Source organism: Coregonus clupeaformis, chromosome 17 (assembly GCF_020615455.1).
Source record: "Coregonus clupeaformis isolate EN_2021a chromosome 17, ASM2061545v1, whole genome shotgun sequence".
Classification (NCBI taxonomy): Eukaryota; Metazoa; Chordata; class Actinopteri; order Salmoniformes; family Salmonidae; genus Coregonus; species Coregonus clupeaformis.
The window spans coordinates 71630458-71650876 of record NC_059208.1 but is presented as its reverse complement, the minus strand read 5'-3'; the positions used below and the strand labels follow the sequence as shown (position 1 = coordinate 71650876).

General features: G+C 43.1%; 1 protein-coding gene across 2 annotated transcripts in view; it reads right to left on the bottom strand.

Moving 5' to 3' along the window:
• LOC121572333 (spectrin beta chain, non-erythrocytic 1-like) overlaps positions 1 to 20185 on the bottom strand; it is a 136691-nt gene extending 116506 nt beyond the window's left edge. For both annotated transcript variants that reach the window (XM_045226504.1, XM_045226502.1), the window contains exon 1: positions 20075 to 20185. The gene's annotated coding sequence lies outside the window, so the exon portion shown is untranslated. The remainder of the gene's footprint in view (positions 1 to 20074) is intronic.
• Between the last annotated feature and the right edge of the window lie 234 nt (positions 20186 to 20419).

Genomic DNA, 20419 nt, shown 5'->3' with positions numbered 1-20419 from the left:
CGTTCGTTCATTTTCATAATGTTTACTTCACAGAGTGAGAGCAGGCTACAAGAGATACATGCCAGTTACATGGCACCTCCATTGATGGAATACATACTATTTACATACATTCCAAATACTGCGGATATGGGGTATATTCAGAATCTGAATGTCCCACCTGCCTCCTCCCCTAAGAAAAAGTATCATGATATTCACACTCTATTCAGATCCAAATGGCTCTTAGTACAGTTTAGCTAGCCATCTTTTGTAAGAGGTCATCTATCATTATCTGTGTCTTCCACCAACCTAGACTCAGGGGTAGACATAGTAAATGTAAATCCGGGACTCTCCAATGATATGTTACGTTTCAGACTCTTATCTCCCTCACTAACTTTAAGCATCAGTTGTCAGAGCACCTTACCGATCACTGCACCTGTACACAGCCCATCTGAAATTAGCCCACCCAACTACCTCATCCCTATATTGTTATTTATTTTGCTCTTTTGCACCCCAGTATCTCTATTTGCACATAATCTCTTGCACATCTAGCATTCCAGTGTTAATACTATTGTAATTATTTTGCACTATAGCCTATTTATTGCCTTACCTCCATAACTTGCTACATTTGCACACACTGTATATATATTTTCTGTTGTATTTTTGTAACTCTGTGTTGTTTTTATCGCACTGCTTTGCTTTATCTTGGCCAGGTCGCAGTTGTAAATGAGAACTTGTTCTCAACTGGCTTACCTGGTTAAATAAAGGTGAAATAAAAAAGAATACAAAAATTAATATGGTATGTATTAATTTGTGGATGTCCATCATCTATTTCGTATGATATGTTATGAATAACAATGCGTACAATATGTTGTTACGAATTGCAATTTGTACAATATGTTACGTTTGCAAAAGTTATGATATGTTACAAATTCCAATTGGTTGTGGCTAACGTTAGCTAGGTGGCTAACGCTAATGTTAGCTAGGTGGCTAACGTTAGCTAGGGGTTAGGGGTTAGCAGATTCATACATGGAAAAACAGATACATACATTGTCCTGTTGTAGGAGGAAATTGGCTCCAATCAAGCGCCGTCCACAGGGTATGGCATGGCGTTGCAAAATGGAGTGATAGCCTTCCTTCTTCAAGATCCCTTTTACCCTGTACCAATCTCCCACTTTACCACTACCAAAGCACCCCCAGACCATCACATTGCCTCCACCATGCTTGACAGATGGCATCAAGCACTCCTCCAGCATCTTTTCATTTGGTCTGCGTCTCACAAATGTTCCTCTTTGTGTTCCGAACACCTCAAACTTCGATTCGTCTGTCCATAACACTTTTTTCCAATCTTCCTCTGTCCAGTGTCTGTGTTCTTTTGTCCATCTTAATCTTTTATTTTTATTGGCCAGTCTGAGATATGGCTTTTTCTTTGAAACTCTGCCTAGAAGGTCAGCATCCTGGAGTCTCCTCTTCACTGTTGACGTTGAGACTGGTGTTTTGCGGGTACTATTTAATGAAGCTGCCAGTTGAGGACCTTTGAGGCATCTGTTTCTCAAACTAGACACTCTAATGTATTTGTCCTCTTGCTCAGCTGTGCACCGGGGCCTCCCACTCCTCTTTCTATTCTGGTTAGAGCCAGTTTGCGCTGTTCTATGAAGGGAGTAGTACACAGCGTTGTACGAGATCTTCAGTTTCTTGGCAATTTCTCGCATGGAAAAGCCTTCATTTCTCAGAACAAGAATAGACTGACGAGTTTCAGAAGAAAGTTATTTGTTTCTGGCCATTTTGAGCCTGTAATCGAACCCACAATTGCTGATGCTCCAGATACTCAACTAGTCTCAAGAAGGCCAGTTTTATTGCTTCTTTAATCAGCACAACAGTTTTCAGCTGTGCTAATATAATTGCAAAAGGGTTTTCTAATGATCAATTAGCCTTTTAAAATGATACACTTGGATTAGCAAACACAACGTGCCATTGGAACACAGGACTTGTCACGCCCTGGCTCTGGGGACACTTATGTTGAGCCAGGGTGTGTAATTCTATGTTTGTATTTCTATGTTGGCCTGAGTGACTCCCAATCAGAGGCAACGAGTGTCAGCTGGTTGTCTCTGATTGGGAGCCATATTTAACTGTCTGTCTTTCACTTTGTGTTTGTGGTTTCTTGTTCTTGTTTGGTTTGTGTTAAACCGTAGACATCACGTTATCGTCCGTTGTTTTGATCGTGTGATCATTCTATTAATAAATATGTACGCATTCAACACTGCGCCTTGGTCTCCCCCTGACGATCGTGACAGAAGAAACCACCAAGATGTGACCAAGCAGCGTGTCCAGGAGCCATCGCCAGGGAGATCCCTAACAGATCTCCTTCGCCTCCTCGACTGGGTCAAGCCGAGTGAGGAAGAGAAGGGCTTGACATTGTGGCAGAAGGGCGAACGGCTGGCGAGGGACATGGAGACCTTGGCCACGGGTAGGAGTGAAGCCCAGAAATTTTTTAGGGGGGGGCTAACGCCGTGGACGACGGGCCAGCAGGAGACCGCGGCAGAGCGGCCCAGCGGATTGGCAGAGGAGGCCGCCAGGTTACGGGGGCCACTGGTCGAAGAGGGGGTGGAAGATGTAGAGGCACGGCGAGAGGTACTGGCGTGTGTTGCCAGTCCGGTCCGGCCTGTTCCTGATCCCCACGTAGGGCCAGTGGTGTGTGTTCCCAGTACGGTCCGGCCTGTTCCTGCCACTCGCACCAAGTCTACGGTGCGCGTCGCCAGCCCAGTCCGGCCCATTCCTGCTCCCCGCACCAAGTCTGTGGTGCGCGTCGCCAGCCCAGTCCGGCCCGTTCCTGCTCTCCGCACCAAGTCTGTGGTGCGCGTCGCCAGCCCAGTCCGGCCCATTCCTGCTCCCCGCACCAAGTCTGTGGTGCGTTTCGTCAGCCCTGTCCGGCCCGTTCCTGCTCTCCGCACCAAGTCTGTGGTGCGCGTCGCCATCCCAGTCCGGCCCATTCCTGCTCCCCGCACCAAGTCTGTGGTGCGTATCGTCAGCCCTGTCCGGCCCGCTCCTGCTCCCCACACCAAGCCAGTGGTGTGCGTCGTCAGTCCAGCACGGCCCGTGCCTGTTCCCCACACCAAGCCAGTGGTGTGCGTCGTCCGGTCCGGCACGGCCCGTGCCTGTTCCACTGGTGCCTGGTCCGGCACCGGTCAGATGCGTTACGCCGAGCTAGAGCAATCCGCTCCATCAGTGTGCAGTCCAGCTCCGGCCAGCGGGGCCAGACCGGACCAGGGGTACTTTGGGGGGTTGGAGAGGGAGTGGGGATCAGGCCCGGAGCCGGATCCGCCGCCAAGGCGGAGTGCCCACCCGGTCCCTCCCCTGTGGTATTTAGTTGGCGCGGTCAGAGTCCGCGCCTTTAGGGGGGGTACTGTCACGCCCTGGCTCTGGGGACACTTATGTTGAGCCAGGGTGTGTAATTCTATGTTTGTATTTCTATGTTGGCCTGAGTGACTCCCAATCAGAGGCAACGAGTGTCAGCTGGTTGTCTCTGATTGGGAGCCATATTTAACTGTCTGTCTTTCACTTTGTGTTTGTGGTTTCTTGTTCTTGTTTGGTTTGTGTTAAACCGTAGACATCACGTTATCGTCCGTTGTTTTGATCGTGTGATCATTCTATTAATAAATATGTACGCATTCAACGCTGCGCCTTGGTCTCTCCCTGACGATCGTGACAGGACTGATGGTTGCTGATAATGGGCCTCTGTACGCCTACGTAGATATTCCATTAAAGATCAGCCGTTTCCAGCTACAATAGCCATTTGCAACATTAACAACGTCTACACTTTATTTCTGATCAATTTTATGTTATTTTAATTGACAAAAAGGACATTTCTAAGTGACCCCAAACTTTTGAACGGTAGTGTATATACATACATACATACACATACATACATATACACATACATATAAATACATATATATACACATATCCTTTTTTTTATGTATTTTCCTTTATTACTTTCCAACCCCACCACCCCTCTCCTAATTGGAGTAAACTAGTGACCAACAACGCTTAGGCCTCTACTTCCAGCTTATACATACTATATACATTTTATGGACACAGTCAATTTTACAATAATTTTATTTTGTTTGTTTTTACTCCGGAACATCCTCTACCTTCAACCTCTCCGATCATTTTCATGATGTCCATCCGGTTTGCTTCTACATGCCATATCCCCCAAACTGTGCTATTTTTTCACAAAAGCTCTCAACCTATATACTTATTATGGACACAGTATGTTTTACATTAGTTATTTTGTTGTTATTAGTTGTTATTAGTCCCAACTTTCAGTTCCATTCAACCCCTCCCATCTATCTCTTAACACAATCCATATTGGATTTCTATTTGCCATATTCTTCTCAACTGTACTGTGATGTTTCACAAAAGTTCTGAACCCTTCTATTCTCATTGTTTCTACAGATTGTAAATTGAAAATAAACATTTTTGCTAAAAGTATTATTATATTATTGATCGATTGACTATGACTTTTCAGATCACCCAGTAGTGCTATCTGCAAGGTTAGCTCCAGGTAAATATTGCAATCCTTCAGCCATTCCTGGACCTGTGACCAAAAACAAGCTACAAATGTACAGTACCAAAACAAATTATCTAATGATTCTGTCTCTTCGCAGCAAAATCTGCAGAGCTGGGAAGATTGTATCCCCCATATAAATAACATTCAATTGGTTGCAATAATTTTGTATAATAATTTAAATTGAAAAATTATACGTTTTGAATCTGGCGATGTTTATATTAGTGTGTAGCCCAAACTGTTCGGACGCTACATACCGATTTTCTGGATGCCTCATGGTCTGACAAACACCACTGTAGCTCGATCACCTTCCACCGCAGATGCAGAAGGCCGCCATTGGATTGAGACGCAGCCCATTAAAAAAAAAATGATATCCCTACCTTAAACAGAAGGATTTTGATGGGGATTTTTTAAATTATGCTTATTAGATTTCCGCGGGGACACAGACATCGACTTTAGGGGGTTAAAGGGTTTTAAGGTTAGGGTTAGGGGAAGGGTAAGCTAACATGCTAAGTAGTTGCAAAGTAGCTAAAAAGTAGTAAGTAGTTGCAAATTAGCTAAAGTTGTCCTTGGTTAGATTCGAACACGCAACCTTTGGGTTGCTATACGTTCGCGTTATATAAGCCCACTCATCCATCCAAGACCAACCACCCTACTTTTGGTTTTGCCTTAAGTAACCTTCTGTCTTATGTAACCATACCAAACTAATTTGAGTGTCCTGGATTTACATTTACTATGTTACGTCTAGTCTATGAGACCAGGCTGCTTCCACCCCCTCACTCTAAGCAATAGCAGAAATTGTAACAGCTTGGATACTAGCTTGGCAAATCACCATGTAGCGCTATATACCCAGCAACCTTTGTACTATCTAACAGTTGGCTGCATTGTGTGGACCCGTTCAGTCTGAAGCTATCGTTTAACATGTACTCTTCACAATGTCCGTCATGTAAAGCCGTCTGGACAAGAGGGGAATGATGGCCATACTTTCCTGATATAGCAACCGTCTGGCATCATTTGTTTCAGTTTTTTTCATGCATTCTACATCAGCTCACCATGACAGTGCTGCGTGTTTCTGAACTTGGGCTAAACCAAGGGTATGCATGTTTAAAATCCACATGGCAATCACACAATACATGATTTACTTTGCAAGCAGGACATTCTACTAGAGCCACCAGACAATCCTTGTTACATCACACATCCCCTTCCCAAACACACACACACACAACAAATCTGATGTTGTGTCTCAACAGACCCACACAGATGCTGCTCTACACCTAACATCGCATATTGGTGCTATGGATACGGATTGCGTCTATTGTTAAGCCCCCTTCACTACCTCTGTTTAAAGCGACAGTAGAGACATTATGCCACTTAGTCTTTGTGCATTCATACATGTATGCTATGCAAGGCATGTAGTTTGCAGCTGACCATATTGCTGTATGACTTGCTTTTTGTAACGCATCACTAGCATACCAGGCAATCATATTTTGGGAGGGTCTGCTACTAACTGGAAACACATGCATGGAATGTGTGTTAGCGCCAATGCTTGCTACAGCTGTGCTACAGCTTTTAAGCATGACATACATAGAACAAGGCCCAACATAAGGCACTCATTTCTATTCTACTGCATATGTGCTGTAAGAGATCAAATTGCTCAGAGTAGGATTTGAAACTACATAGTTTCTAAATTGTGTAGAATTGTGCCAAAAGAAGGCACAATTGCAAAGATTTTCAGTCAAATTGAGTGAAGTCTAATAAGTACACTAACCAATTTATGTGCAGAGTGAGACTAGTTGTCACAGTATTACTATTGTCATTATTTGTGCATCCTATGCCCATCATTACAGCCATATATCCTATTGTAGGCCTAGACCAAGGCAACAACACTTAACTAATGGAAAGACTGAATACTGCTAAAAGTCTCTAACACCAAGACAATATGCGACTACAGTATATACATTAGAACTGGGACTGAGACATAATGATGACGTACAGTAACTGCAATGTCTGCATCGCCCTCCTCCTCACCCGCTGAGGGACATACGTCTCTCTGCCACTGGAGGGCATGCTAGAGGAAGGCTTTATGGACCTTTGAGGGCGTAGCTGAAGTGATATTCTAAAAGATCAAGGCGGACACTGGACTTTTGGAAGCCCTGTCAATGGCAGGGTCGGGGAATTCCCACAGCAGACGTCCCATGATGCTCTTTCTGTACCTTTCTAGTTTGTACACAAACACTGCTATTTTGTGAATTCCAGATGATGATATTGGGCTTTGATTGACAGGAGGCTTTGGGAGTCCCCATAACACAGTGACTCCTAATTTACTTTGACATCCGCCTGTGTAACTCAAGTTTTGGAGTGCAAATATTCTATTGACATCAATGTATGAAAGCGTGTACATCACAAGTTAGGATTATGAGGGAAGAGGTCCAAGCCTTCCAATCAGATCTTTGTCAACTGCCTCCCTCAGCCCCCTTAGCTGACTGTACCTCCTCCAACATTATTATATTTACAGTTAATGGCATACTATGCTAATCCCTTTCTCAAGTGAGTTTGTTGATGCATACCATGTCCAGAAAACACACATTCAAGTTTTTTTTACAAATTGCTGATTTTCATTTTTTTTCATTTGAGCTACGTGAATGTTAATAAAGTACGATCCATTCTTAAAAGGGTGATCTTTTTTTATAAATGGTACTCGTCTGCACAGTTTCTACTGACACATGCATCACTAAATATTACACCAATAAATTAAATGAATTTTGGTTAAAACAGCTGAGGAGGGATAACATGTAATCTGAGAAATGTCTTGCTACAACAGCTGCAAGCTGTTCAGTTTTCAGTTTCAAATTTGCTAATGGCCAGTATACTGTTGGTAAAGGCACACATCCAAAGCTCTTATTATTATGTATTGTTCAGCTATTTGCAAGATGAATGACAAAGCTAGTGGGATAACAAAGAGTATGGATAACAGCTATGCAGGGTTGAGAACCAAACCTATTTTTTAAACGGAGAAATACCTTTGTGCATCACCATTTTAGAGTAAAAAAAAATATTACGTGTCCCAACCGGGCGTAGGCTAAGTCTCTTCTGACAAGTGAGGTCCTATCTAGTAATTTCACCAATTGATAGTCATATACAGTGCCTTCGGAAAGTATTCAGACCTCTTGACTTTTCCAAATTGTGTTACGTTACAGCCTTTTTCTAAAATGGATTAAATATTTATTTTTTCTCAGCAATTTACACACAATACCCCATAATGACAAAGTGAAAACAGATTTGTTGAAATGTTTGCACATTCATTTAAAATAAAAAACAGAAATACCTTATTTACATAAGTATTCAGACTCATTGCTATGAGACTCGAAATTGAGCTCAGGTGCATCCTGTTTACATTGATCATCCTTGAGATGTTTCTACAACGTATTTGCCCACCCCTGGTCTATACGCATCTCCAGAGTCTAAAACTATCCTCTGCTGCTTGCCTCCCAGCACTGATCTGAAAGAACTGGAAAGATGCAAGCAAATTATCTTCTACAACTGAGCCATATTGCCTTCATCTGTCCTCTTTTGGATTGGTACAGATAAAGTAGAGGAGAAGAGGTGAGGAGGCCTAGGACTCCCAAGTGGCGCAGTGGTCTAAGGCACTGCATCGCAGTGCTAGCTGTGCCACTAGAGATCCTGGTTTGAATCCAGGCTCTGTCGTAGCCGGCCGCGACCGGGAGACCCATGGGGCGGCGCACAATTGGCCCAGTGTCATCCAGGGTAGTGGAGGGAATGGCCGGCAGGGATGTAGCTCAGTTGGTAGAGCATGGCGTTTGCAACGCCAGGGTTGTGGGTTCGTTTCCCACGGGGGGCCAGTATGAAAAAATAAAAAAATAAAAATAACTAACTGTAAGTCGCTCTGGATAAGAGCGTCTGCTAAATGACTAAAATGTAAATGTAAATGAGGCCACTGTAGACTATTGAGATGCAAATATCTTACATGGGCATTACTGTGATCTAATCTGACAGCCAGTAATGAGTACTCTATCTTTTGTTATGCATCAATGTCATGTGCTTAAAATGTCGCATGCCAGACAATTATGACTTAATTTCCTGAAGACAAAACCTCAGGAAAATGTTAGCTGTTTTCTCCATTGGTCCTAGACGCTATGATAAGGGTGTGTCTTTCTGCAAATGTAGTTGAGCCCCAAAGTGAGAATACATATGTAGTTGTTGCCTAAAGTTGCAAGCATTTGACTTATATGTCCCCAACCTAACTGTCTTCAATCAAGTGAATGAACCCGTCCTTCTGGCCCATCTACAGTGCATTCTGAAAGTATTCAGACCCCTTGACTTTTTCCACATTTTGTTACAGCCTTATTCTAAAATGGATAAAAAATAAATTCCTATTTAATCTACACACAATACCCCATAATGACAAAGAAATACCTTATTTACATAAGTATTCAGACCCTTTGCTATGAGACTCCATTGCTTACCTCCTGTTTCTACAAATTGATTGGAGTCCACCTGTGATAAATTCAATTGATTGGACATGATTTGGAAAGGCACACACCTGTCTATATAAGGTCCCACAATTGACAGTGCATGTCAGAGCAAAAACCAAGCCATGAGGTCGAAAGGAATTGTCCGTAAAGCTCAGAGACAGGATTGTGTCGAGGCACAGAGCTGGGGAAGGGTACCAAAAAATGTCTGCAGCACTGAAGGTCCCCAAAAACACAGTGGCCTCCATCATTCTTAAATGGAAGAAGTTTGGAACCACCAAGACTCTTCATAGAGCTGGCCACCCAGCCAAACTGAACAATCGGGGGAGAAGGGCCTTGGTCAGGGAGGTGACCAAAAACCTGATGGTCACTCTGACAGAGCTCCAAAGTTCCTCTGTGGAGATGGGAGAACCTTCCAGAAGGACTACCATCTGTGCAGCACTCCACCAATCAGGCCTTTATGGTAGAGTGGCCAGACGGAAGCCACTCCTCAGTAAAAGGCACATGACAGCCTGCTTGGAGTTTGCCAAAAGGCACCTAAAGGACTCTCAGACCATGAGAAACAAGATTATCTGGTCTGATGAAACCCAGATTTAACTCTTTGGCCTGAATGCCAAGCGTCACGTCTGGAGGAAACCATACACCACTCATCACCTGGCCAATACCATCCCTACGGTGAAGCATGGTGGTGGCAGCATCATGCTGTGGGGATGTTTTTCAGCAGCAGGGACTGGGAGACAAGTCAGGATCGAGGGAAAGATGAACGGATCAAAGTACAGAGAGATCCTTGATGAAAACCTGCTCCAGAGCGCTCAGGACCTCAGACTGGGGCGAAGGTTCACCTTTCAACAGGACAACGACCCTAAGCACACAGCCAAAACAATGCAGGAGTGGCTTCGGGACAAGTCTCTGAATGTCCTTGAGTGGCTCAGCCAGAGCCCGGACTTGAACCTGATCGAACATCTCTGGAGAGACCTGAAAATAGCTGTGCAGCGACGCTCCCCATCCAACCTGACAGAGCTTGAGAGGGTCTGCAGAGAAGAATGGGAGAAACTCCCCAAATACAGGTGTGCCAAGCTTGTAGCGTCATACCCAAGATGACTCGAGGCTGTAATCGCTGCCAAAGGTGATTCAACAAAGAACTGAGTAAAGGGTCTGAATACTTATGTAAATGTCATATTTCAGTTTTGTATTTTTAATAAATTTACAAAAATGTCTAAAACCTGTTTTCGCTTTGTCATTATTTACGTTTTACTCATTTAGCAGACGCTCTTATCCAGAGCGACTTCCAGTTAGTGAGTGCATACATTTTCATACTGGCCCCCCCGTGGGAATCGAACCCACAACCCTGGCATTGCAAATGCCATGCTCTACCAACTGAGCTACACGGGACTACATGGGGTATTGTGTTGATTGATGAGGGAAAAATCTATTTTAGAATAAGGCTGCAACGTAATTTTTTTTTTTTGAAAAAGTGAAGGTGTCTGAATACTTTCCGAATGCACTGTATCTCACTGACGAAAACATTTACAAGAATAATGGTTTGTGCTTAATTTTACTGTTGACTTGTTATTGATATTTACATACATTTACTGCTAAAAGGGTAATTATCTAATAATGGCCTAATTATTACTTTTCGGTTTCTGTGATGTAAATACTAGCTGAAATAGAACTGCCAAATAAAGTATTAACCCAAAAAGTTAATTTCCCCTTAAATGAAAAGAAAAACAAAGATCAAAGATGTACTTAAAAAAGAAAACACTCCTGGGTGTAACCAATTATATCTTTATCAGCCTCTGGAATGAAACAATATTTACCACTTATCCCTATAAGAGTAGAGAAACACTGGGATCAGATAGTGGTGTGGGAAGAGACCAGGGAGAGAGCAACACCACCTCCTTCCTCTGGGTTGTATTATTGGCCAGAGGAGGTGATAGCCACATTCCAGAGAGAGGTCTAAGGCTGGGGCCTTATCAATACTTTGATTAGGCGATAAGTATACATTGTCACAAATTACACACAAATCTGGTCCCAAACTGGATTGTGGTCCCAAACTGGATTTGAACAACTCTGTGGCCTTGTGTTATCTATCCGTTAGAACTTCAACCTCATTTAAAGTTCTGACCTACGTTAAAAAAAATATAATTAGCCGGCTGTCGTTTCCGTTGTCCGTCAACCCCCATAGAAAAACAATATGCTAAATATGTATTTGAAGGGTAGAACATTTCTTCCTGAACGCGGCCCATGACAGCTTTATGCAACAGGTGGAAATAAGCATCTAAGTTCTATAAGTGACTACCTGTTTGGCTTAGTCAAAATGTTAGGGCAATATATGTTTATGCAACCAGCCCCAGATCATCACAACCATGCCTGTTTGTCTGACGTCTTCCCAAGAAAAACAGATGAATAACTTGCGATCCAAACATTTATGCTAACAAGGCCGTGGATAAAATTGATTGAATCGTTTTTCCCCCCCCTCATCAATCTACACACAATACCCCATAATGACAAAGCAAAAACAGATTTCAATTTTTTTTGGCACATTTATACAAAAATACTAACTGAAATATCACATTAACATAAGTATTCAGACCCTTTACTCAGCACTTTGTTGGAGCACCTTTGGCAGCAATTAACAGCCTCAAGTCTTCTTGGGTATGACGCTACAAGCTTGGCACACCTGTATTTGGGGAGTTTCTCCCATTCTTCTCTACAGATCCTCTCAAGCTCTGTCAGGTTGGATGGGGAGCATCGCTGCACAGCTATTTTCTGGTCTCTGCAGAGATGTTCGATCGGGTTCAAGTCCGGGCGCTGGCTGGGCCAGTCAAGGACATTCAGAGACTTGTCCTGTGTTGTCTTGGCTGTGTGCTTAAGGTCGTTGTCCTGTTGGAAGGTGAGCGCTCTGGAGCAGGTGTTCATCAAGGATCTCTCTGTACTTTGATCCGTTCATCTTTCCCTCGATACTGACTAGTCTCCCAGTCCCTGCCGCTGAAAAACATCCCCACAGCAAGATACTGTCACCACCATGCTTCACCGTAGGGATGGTGCCAGGTTTCCTCCAGACGTGATGCTTGACATTCAGGCCAAAGAGTTCAATCTTGGTTTCATCAGACCAGAGAATCTTGTTTCTCATGGTCTGAGTGTCTTTAGATTTTACATTTACATTTTCGTCATTTAGCAGACGCTCTTATCCAGAGCGACTTACAAATTGGTGCATTCACCTTATGATAGCCAGTGGGACAACCACTTTACACATTTTTTTTGGGGGGTGGGGTAAGGGGGGGGTAGAAGGATTACTTTATCCTATCCCAGGTATTCCTTAAAGAGGTGGGGTTTCAAGTGTCTCTGGAAGGTGGTGAGTGACTCCGCTGTCCTGGTGTCGTGAGGGAGCTTGTTCCACCATTGGGGTGCCAGAGCAGCGAACAGTTTTGACTGGGCTGAGCGGGAACTGTGCTTCCGCAGAGGTAGGGGGGCCAGCAGGCCAGAGGTGGATGAACGCAATGCCCTCGTTTGGGTGTAGGGACTGATCAGAGCCTGAAGGTACAGAGGTGCTGTTTCCCTCACAGATGCCTTTTGACTAAATCCGAGCAGGCTGTCATGTGCCTTTTACTGAGGAGTTTGGCTTCTGTCTGGCCACTATACCATAAACGCCTGATTGGTGGAGTGCTGCAGAGATGGTAGTCCTTCTGGAAGGTTCTCCCATCTCCACAGAGGAACTCTGGAGCTCTGTCAGAGTGACCATCGGGGTTCTTGGTCACCTCCCTGACCAAGGCCCTTCTCCCCCGATTGCTCAGTTTGGCCGGGCGGCCAGTTCTAGGAAGAGTCTTGGTGGTTTCAAACTTCTTCCATTTAAGAATGATGGAGGCCACTGTGTTCTTGGGGACCTTCAATGCTGCAGAAATGTTTTGCTACCCTTCCCCAGATCTGTGCCTCGACACAATCCTGTTTCTGAGCTTTACGGACAATTCCTTCGACCTCATGGCTTAGTTTTTGCTCTGACATGCACTGTGAACTGTGGGACCTTATATAGACAGGTGTGTGCCTTTCCAAATCATGTCCAATCAATTGAATTTACCATGGGTGGACTCCAATCAAGTTGTAGAAACATCTCAAGGATGATAAATGGAAACAGGATGCACCCGAGCTCAATTTCGAGTATCATAGCCAAGGATCTGAATACTTATGTAAATAAGGTATTTCTAAAAACCTGTTTTCGCTTTGTCATTATGAGGTATTGTTTGTAGATTGATGAGGATTTTTTTTTATTTAATCAATTTTAGAATAAGGCTGTAGCTTAACAAAATGTGGAAAAAGTAAAGGGGTCTGAATACTTTCTGAATGCACTATATCTCCTCTGAATTTCACTAGCATATGTTCAAAACACGGGAATCTGCTCTGAGGGTCTGGTTGTCTTTATACTCTCTCTCTCTCTCTCTCATCAGATACTTACAAATCTAAGCCTCATACACCATTTCTGCCATCTTGAGGCCCCTATGACTACTACTTACCCATTGCTCTTGCTATCCCTTTTTTTTGCCAGAGTACAATTGTGTGTGTGTGTGTGTGAGGCACTTCAAGGAATCAGGGATGATCTATTCAGCACATTAATCATATGCTAAATGGGGCACACTATTTCAAGAAGTAGATACATGAATATCTGCAGTGGCTGGTATTGAAATAGTTTGAGAGAGTAAAGGGAGCCAAGATGGATGCTGTCATTCAGCTGTGTAGCAGCTACAAGCCACATGACATGGAAACTGCACCAGTGGAACTCCAGGTCACGATTTCCTGCTTTCATGGCACCAAGAGACATGGGAAATGGGGGAACAGAAGTGATATGAGGTTCATGACCCGGGAAATGCATCATCTTAGAATTACCTCATCTTTTCCAGAGCTCTTCAACAACTTTCCCCTCTAGGCAAGAATGATAAACCATGGATAGCTCTGGTCCCGGGCATTAGTGCTCTTAGAACGTGCACTAATGCCGTTGGACCAGAGCTAGACCATGGACAACAAACAAAGGATGGTATAATGTCATTACAGCTGTTGCACAAATTAAAACACAAAAAGACACTTCTCCATTTCCAAGAGACTAGCCCAGCTGCATAACTAAATTTTGAATGACATGACAATCCATTGCAAATGAGCTAAAGTTGAACGAGAGTTAGACACATCATTGACTATTTGGTTCTGGATGAGCACTGCTACCAAACGAGATTGATTGATTATATTATATCATAATGTATATGAATCATACAGGGAATGTTGAAGACAACTTCTTACTGCAGAGTCAGTCAGAGGAATGAAATCCCGGTGTGCAGCCCAGCTGTGCACCCTTGGGCAGGATACTCCATCTGAATTCCTTTGGTTCTCTTGGTTCTAAGCCAGTTGTGTAAATGGCTAATGTGTCGAAACAGTAAGTGATCTGAATAAAATACAACTGGGATCCCGTATCAGCAATGCAAGAAAAGCTTGTCGCTGTGTAACTCATCCTCACCAAAAACAATCCGTAGTACTAATGCTTTCAAGGTGCTATAGGCCCCAACTGAGGTTAGGAAGGACAAAACATCAACCCAACACAGTCTGCTGTGCTTTTACCTCACAGTACAGATATTGAGTTAGGACACTTAGGGGGAAATCATGGAAACAAATGTGTATCAAGTATCAAGGGGAGGAGAATTGGGAAAGAGTAAAACTATTATGGGCTGCTGCTGTTGCTGCGGCTGCGCATGGTCCTCGCCCACTCCCAAGGGGTCTTTGTCATTTCCGCTAGTTCTGTTTGGGCTTAGATAACAGAGAGTACAGTATGCTATCAACTATTTGGCTTCAGGTATGCCAAACATACCCCAGTCCAAACACTGGCGTACAGTGGGGAAAAAAAGTATTTAGTCAGCCACCAATTGTGCAAGTTCTCCCACTTAAAAAGATGAGAGAGGCCTGTAATTTTCATCATAGGTACACGTCAACTATGACAGACAAATTGAGAAAGAACAATCCAGAAAATCACATTGTAGGATTTTTAATGAATTTATTAGCAAATTATGGTGGAAAATAAGTATTTGGTCACCTACAAACAAGCAAGATTTCTGGCTCTCACAGACCTGTAACTTCTTCTTTAAGAGGCTCCTCTGTCCTCCACTCGTTACCTGTATTAATGGCACCTGTTTGAACTTGTTATCAGTATAAAAGACACCTGTCCACAACCTCAAACAGTCACACTCCAAACTCCACTATGGCCAAGACCAAAGAGCTGTCAAAGGACACCAGAAACAAAATTGTAGACCTGCACCAGGCTGGGAAGACTGAATCTGCAATAGGTAAGCAGCTTGGTTTGAAGAAATCAACTGTGGGAGCAATTATTAGGAAATGGAAGACATACAAGACCACTGATAATCTCCCTTGATCTGGGGCTCCACGCAAGATCTCACCCCGTGGGGTCAAAATGATCACAAGAACGGTGAGCAAAAATCCCAGAACCACACGGGGGGACCTAGTGAATGACCCGCAGAGAGCTGGGACCAAAGTAACAAAGCCTACCATCAGTAACACACTACGCCGCCAGGGACTCGAATCCTGCTGTGCCAGACGTGTCCCCCTGCTTAAGCCAGTACATGTCCAGGCCCGTCTGAAGTTTGCTAGAGTGCATTTGGATGATCCAGAAGAGGATTGGGAGAATGTCATATGGTCAGATGAAACCAAAATAGAACTTTTTGGTAAAAACTCAACTCGTCGTGTTTGGAGGACAAAGAACACCATACCTACTGTGAAGCATGGGGGTGGAAACATCATGCTTTGGGGCTGTTTTTCTGCAAAGGGACCAGGTCGACTGATCCGTGTAAAGGAAAGAATGAATGGGGCCATGTATCGTGAGATTTTGAGTGAAAACCTCCTTCCATCAGCAAGGGCATTGAAGATGAAACGTGGCTGTGTCTTTCAGCATGACAATGATCCCAAACACACCGCCCGGGCAATGAAGGAGTGGCTTCGTAAGAAGCATTTCAAGGTCCTGGAGTGGCCTAGCCAGTCTCCAGATCTCAACCCCATAGAAAATCTTTGGAGGGAGTTGAAAGTCTGTGTTGCCCAGCGACAGCCCCAAAACATCACTGCTCTAGAGGAGATCTGCATGGAGGAATGGGCCAAAATACCAGCAACAGTGTGTGAAAACCTTGTGAAGACTTACAGAAAACGTTTGACCTGTGTCATTGCCAACAAAGGGTATATAACAAAGTATTGAGAAACTTTTGTTATTGACCAAATACTTATTTTCCACCATAATTTGCAAATAAATTCATTAAAAATCCTATAATGTGATATTCTGGATTTTTTTTTCTCATTTTGTCTGTCATAGTTGACGTGTACCTATGATGAAAATTACAGGCCTCTCTCATCTTTTTAAGTGGGAGAACTTGCACAATTGGTGGCTGACTAAATACTTTTTTTCCCCACTGTATGTTATGTTCTCTCTTCCTTGATCTACTCAGTGTAGTTTCCTAAATACTCATAGTATCACTTAATAGATGAAAAGATGGAACTGAACAACACAATGAAAATGACTAAACTATTACTTCCATTTTCAAGAAATTCAATCAGTTTAAATGTCCTGGTATTTTAGACACAAAAAGGGCACTGGGGAGGCTACAAGACAAATGGCTCAGTCTCTAGGCATTCTCAGACTTTGGTCCCTAAAATAAGAGCGTCAATTCCTTTTAGCCTAAAAGACAGCTGTGGAAACATGCTTGCAATGGCTGAGATGGTTGACGGTCCTACTGGGGAGGTGGCACAAACATGTCCAAGTTGGCTGACCACTCCCTAAACAATGTCCATACCATCACCCAACCATTTTTTTTTTTTTTACATTTGAGTCAACGCTCTTATCCAGAACGACTTACAGGAGCAATTATGGTTAAGTGCCTTGCAGATTTTTCACCTAGTCGGCTCAGGGATTCAAACCAACGACCTTTCGGTTACTGGCCCAAATCTCTTAACCGCTGGGCTACACGCACGCACACACCCACGCACCCACACACACACACACGCACCCACACACACACACACACACACACACACAGAGCACAGGGAGGCCATGGGGCCCCTGTGGTGGCAGCTGTCCCCCAGCCTTCCACCCCCCTCTCCCCATTTCCCTCCTCTTCTAATGACCATCGCCTGCCCTGACAGACAACAGGATGCCACCCTCTCCACCACCTGTTTCTCTATAACACATGCTGTTGTGTCCATTTCAAATACCAGCCCCAAACACACCAGGTATCAGTTTATGTCATGACATTCATTGTCTTTTTAATAGTTGATTCTTAAGATGCCTCTCAGACAGGACTTTTAAAATATGAGGTATCTCAAACAAATAGAAGATTTTAAAAGCAGTTTGGATTTAAAAGGGCCAGTGGGAAAAATGGCCGGTTGCTTACAGTGGAGGGGACGTACAGTATCTGTGCAGTTTGAGCATGACTGTTTTCTGCTTATCAGTCATTTGACTGGATGAGCAGATAATGTAAGGAGAGTTTAGGGAAAATGGAGCCTGAAGGTCAGAGAAATTCAATTCAAGGCAGAATTCTGAAAATAATCTCTCCTTAACACAACTGATTTCTTTATTGTGTGAAACCATCAGGGCACATATAAATAACTGTTCCACTGCTCCCTGAACAGATGATACTCATTGAAAGGGCTGCCTTGGTTTCATGCACTTGCTACACAGTGAACTAAATTGAAATGAGAGGCTAATGCGGTCATGCTCTCAAAGGCTGTTAATGCAACATGGTTGGTGTAGCTGCACGGAGACTCAAATTGAGAAATACAAAGACAAAAAAAAAAAACTAAAGATAATGGAAAATATGTTGGTTTAGGATATGTCATGATATCATCATCTTGTAATTTGCAGGTCTGCACACATAATTTGGGGACCAAATATTATGTAATATTTTGATGTAATATTTTCTCTGTGTCTGCTGGTAGGAACCTGAGTGAGTAAAGGCCTTTACACTATCTTCACCCCTATTATATGTTCGGTGAAGCACAAACATTCCACATGTGACTGCATACTGTATGTGTACAAGGCTAAGTTGGAACCCCAACTAACTACAACTTTTAAGGTTTTTAAAGATGCTTTAATGTGTTTGTGTGTGTGTGTGTGTGTGTGTGTGTGTGTGTGTGTGTGTGTGTGTGTGTGCGCGTGCATGTGTGTGATATTAGACAGATGGATAGGTTGTGTGTGTGTGTGTGTGTGTGTGTGTGCTTGCGTGCATGCTTGTGTCTTTATGCATTCACACACTGTGAAGTTTTTCCCATTGCAAAGGGACCCCGCCCTTTCATACAAGGCTGAGTGGGGAAGGAAGACACTAGGTCTACATACAGCAAATGGTCCTAAGAAAAGAGCCTGATCCGTCTAGCAAAACCTATTAGGAAAATGCACTAGAGTGCTAAACTTAAATACCACTATGCCGTGGAAAGCCTGATCAAACACATTTCCAGAGAACCATCAAAACTCCAAATAACTTGAACCAAACATATCACTCAAGCCTTGTTGTTTAGAAAAAGTATTGATTCAGTAATATCAAGTCCTATAGAATACCCATTGTGTAACTAAATTGCAGGTCTTACAGTTATTAAAAATCCTTTAAATCCTGTGCATGTTTTCCTTTCTTTTTCGTAATGGATATTTCACAACTTCAGTTCCCACTGTGACTGACATAACTTTTGTTATGTAGGATAGATAGGCCTACCAGGTAAGCACAGTGTGGCCATGCTAACATGCCACCACTGGAATTAGGAAGTTATTGTCTTCACTCTCATGCTGAAATGCATTGCTATAGGGAGTGGACTGGTTGCTTGAAAAAGAGATGCTTGCAGTAGCCTAGGCCTATAGCTTCACTACTATTGAACCGAATATTTTGCTCAGCAGAATCACTTTGAATAACCTACTCATTTCCTCATTGCTCGCATTTTAAATGTTGTTTGAGTCCTTCTGTGACTGGGACATTGAGGACTCGACTCGACCAGGTCGCAATAGCGCTGCAACGCTGTACTGTTTTTATGCTGAAGAGTCCTCTGCATCACGACAAGAAGGCCGCATGTAGTCCACTAAATAAAAACTCTTGGAGACACAAACGACATGTTGATGAGATGCATGTTAAGTATTTGGTCATTGGCACATACTAAAGAAAACCATGTAGGTGATGCTTCATGTCTTTGAAGTTATGTTTTGAGGAGGAGCCGACCACTTGCGTATTGCTAGTTACTGTATCATCATCGCATCATGCAATGAAAGATTGTAGCTACCAATGTAACATTAGCCTACAGCGGCCATTTCAACAACCGATACACTTCACCTAAAATGAGTAATGTTGTCTATATCAATCACCCAAAATCATCAATCATCAACAACTACGCACCACGTAAACCAAGGACCATAAAATTGTTTTTTGTTTTGTTATTGTGCACAACCTAACTCACACATCCTGTTAATGCCACAGTTAGCCTGTCTTTCGAACTGTACAGAATAAACAAACATGCAAAATCATTGCAGCATCACCATGGGCTACATTCCGTTCAGCGCCACAGATCCGCACGACCACGCCTGTTTGCGTCCATTCTACTGTACCGTTATTCCACCCATAATTGAAGTCACAGAACACCATGGAAATCGATATCAGACACTATACAAATGAAATATAATCCAAATTGCGCATAATGTATAAGATAGGCCTTTAAATAAAGGTATTTCTGATATGAGCAGTAGGCCTACAACATCAACATGTCTAATGATATTAATAGCATAGGCCTATATAAAAAATAAAAAAAAAGACCGACAAAACATAGTTTCAATCGTATGCCTATATACGTGATTCACGATTTCATATTTGCTTAATTTCAAATGTTTCCATCATCTCACAGTAAGTTTAGGTAACCTATTTGCTTTGTAGCCAATCGGTGGAACAGAGATTGTCTAACCACGGGCCTAATTACAATACAACTGGCAATGTGATGAGATAAACTCGTCTGTTTGAAATAACACATTTATTTGACTTACCAATCAAATAATAAGGAACGAACTTCACCGCCTTGAGAGTCCGCAACGGGCAAACGACAGGCTGGGCAACAAGAGCTGGGAGTGACTGGGAGAATCCGCACTGCCGCCCCCCAATCCACCAAAAATTGTAATGCTGCACTGAATTTCGAAGGGGCGGGGATTATAGAGAGTGAAGTAAACCTATCGCTGAGGACTAGGCTACAATAAAATTTAAAAAAGGTATATTTGGTATGGATTATATTAAAAACATAAATTAAATATCTAGCCTACATCAACATATCTGTCCTTCATTTAGAAAATGTTCCTTCTGTTCACTAAATATATGTATGTTTTGTTTTATCCCAT